The sequence below is a fragment of the Myodes glareolus genome, chromosome 19 (assembly GCF_982192425.1).
Source record: "Myodes glareolus chromosome 19, mMyoGla1.1, whole genome shotgun sequence".
NCBI classification, from domain to species: Eukaryota; Metazoa; Chordata; class Mammalia; order Rodentia; family Cricetidae; genus Myodes; species Myodes glareolus.
This window is the reverse complement of record NC_142044.1, coordinates 26,145,314-26,148,583: the sequence shown is the minus strand read 5'-3', so window position 1 is coordinate 26,148,583 and position 3,270 is coordinate 26,145,314.

The window sequence follows — 3,270 nt, the reverse complement described above, 5'->3', positions numbered from 1 at the left end:
CACTGAAGGGAGAGCATTTGTGAGATCCCAACTTAGATGTTTAAGGTAAAATGTCTTTCCTTATAATCACAGTATGCTATAATTAAATAGGATATTATAGAAGCTCATACATTTGCAAATAGTTACAGTGAATAGATACTGAGTGTTGGTTATTCCGTGAATTAATAAATCAAATTCAATGGCTTGGGCCAGTGAATGTTACAGATACCAATTATGAATTCGTATATGGTCCCACATATAGCCAAATTGAGAACTTGCAACTACTACCAAATACACTTTAAAAATACTTATTTAGTAGGTAAAATATTTTGGGTAAAACTTTCTGAAGATAAAATGTCTTATGTTCAAAATAAGTTACTATTTAGAAGTTATAGATTGAAAATTTGCACTAATTTAAAGTTTAGAAATTATCATTTTCTAAACCAATTAATCATTATAGATATATTGAAGAATGATTCCAATTGTTAGATACCCTGATAAAGAGACAAATCATTGTCCAACTGATCTAGATTATGAGCTATTTGGTTTCAAAACTGAGGCTGATCTGATTGAGACCAGATAGTGCTTAGCTGGCTGGTCACTCATCAGTGGTGAGCCCAAAGCTGCATACTGGAATGCTGTGGCTTCTGCCTTTGTTCAGTTAGGATGTCACAGGGAGTGAAGAAGGGAAGGTTGGGGTGATGCAGATAGAGAGATAGAGATATAGATAGAAAGAGAGAGAGAGAGAGAGAGAGAGAGAGAGAGAGAGAGAGAGAGAGAGAAACAGAGACACAGAGACACAGAGAGGCAAACAGAGGGGCTCTTTTTCTCCTAAGCTTCCATTATGCTCCCAGTGTAAGATTAACAGGAAAGAATAAAGTGACACAATTTGGTCCAGTTTTATTTTTATGCATTGGTACTTGTATGCATGCATACACACATGTGTGTGTATAGATGCACAGATGTGTGTTCTCAACTGTGTGCATGCATGTGGAGGTCAGAGATCAACTTTGGATTCCTCAGGACATACACTCTTTGATTTTAAGACAGGGTCTTTCAGTGACCCAGGGCTTATAGTTTTGACTTTACCTTACTGTGCCTCCCTTGTGCTGATATCGCATGTGCACTTCAGCATGCCCAGCTTGTTTGATTTTTTCATGTAGATTCCAGGTATCAAACTGTGGTCCTCATGGCTGTGAAGCACATATTTTATCAACTGAGATATTTGATTTGCCCAACTTTATTTTTCTGTTCTGCTTTAGTTTACTAATTCCAAGAGGTTTCTTGATTTGTTTACTTCTGAATCCACCTTGGCTTCTTATTTTAAAATGGTCTGATGATTCATCAAAAATGAAACAAAAACAAAAAATTGCAAGCTATCATGATAAATATGGTGAGAACTTCTGCATGACAGATAAGGTGAAGCTGAGGAGAAGTCTAGAAGTTACCAGGAATTTATAGACCTTGGCTGGGTTTGAAAGGACATCTAACAATAAACAGCCAACGTCCCAAGCCTCTCAAACCAGCTATTGGTCTAGATTGATGCTTCTCTTTTCAGCGAGCTCATCTTTTGCTATGATTTTATAGACTGTGCTGTGTAGAAGCAAAGTCAGTCGTGAAATTCTGAAAAGGAAGTCATTTGCTGCTTTTCTCTAGAGAGTCTATTGATTTCTGCTAAAGGGGAGCCATATTCTACCACTACAGCTGTAACAGCTCTTTTCTCCAGTGTGTTGTTAAAGTTCAGGATAGCTTCACGTGGCATCCTTTGGCTCATAATACCTGTAATTAGGCAACCTAAAATTGTGTTCCCTTTCCTTGCTTACCTGTTCACCAGACTTGAGGTAGGACCTGATGTGTTCTAGGTACCTATAAAAAAGGAAAACATGGCTTTAGAAGTAGAATGTCCTTGTGCAAGTAGCCTGAGCCTACCTTTTCAAACCAGCCAAGAAAACATTCACTGAGCATTTGAAATAAATGTTTGTCATAGTTTCTCTCACCCCAAACTCACTTCACCTCCTCTTTTTAAAGGCGAACTTCCTTCCACACAGTTGCTTGAACCATATATCCAGCACCCACACTTTAATTCTCCCTCATGCTCACCTTCTAGAGTTAGGGAAGTACTATTGCTTAGCCAGTTCTGATATACATCTACTTAATCAGCACTAAACCACCCCTGGGTAGATACCCCCATCAACAATATGTATTGTTGAAAGAATTTTCTTCCAATAACAGAAATTTTAGATGTGTAAAAACCACTGTGTAACAAAAATTATCTTGATAGTCTTGCCTCATTATAATAAAAATTATCATTTTCATATAGGCGCTTAAGATTTAAAAGAAAACTCAATTACTACTGAAATCCTATTTAGACTATTTCCCTTTTTTATTACCCCCATCAGTGACAAGATTCCATATGTGTGCTGTGCAGTCTTCTAATGTATGCCTTAGAATACATATTATACATGTACTTACAATTAACCCTCGATATCTTCCATATGAAATGGAAATACGACATACTGCATACAATATTTTATAATTAAAGTTTTATCTCTATTTTTTTATGAAACAGTTCTTCACCATGTGTCATTATAGCTGATTTTCATTGCTTTCTCTTGTTTTTCTGAAACCTTATAGTCCAATAATAGACCCCTCTCTCTGAGATCATTTTATCTAATTGTTCATTTGAGCTTGTAAGTCTAGTAAGCAGAATTACCCAGCCACGTCCCTGTAGAAAACAACTTTACAAACTAGAGGATTGTATTCTGTGTGAATTATTTGTTTACAATTAATTTTACAATCTTATCTAAACAATTTTGAATGCACCTAAAAAAGTAAACATCTTTTGTCGTATCTGCATTCACTAAACTCCATCCCAAATCCCTAAATTATTAAAATTTGCATATGTAGATGCTCATTTTGTGCTGTAAAGTTCTACAAGGTTCTATGGATTTTTGACGAATCCAAGTATTCACCACTGTGAAGGCATACAGAGTAGAGTCTCATTTCCTAGAGAAGTACCTTGTGCTTTATTTACTTAGCAGAAACTGTCTTTTTGGTTGGTATTTATAGTTTGCTTTCTGCAAATGTTATATAATTGAATCATATAGAATATAGTCCTTTAAGGAGTTCAGTCACTTGGTAATTTGTATTTAAGAGTTGGAGACATATTTTTATAGTTAAATATTTTTTCCTTTCACATCTGAAGTCATTTGTACGATTACACTGTAGTTTCCATGGTCTACTAACCTTAATAAAATGTTTAATATTGTTTTATATATGCTCTAATTCTTT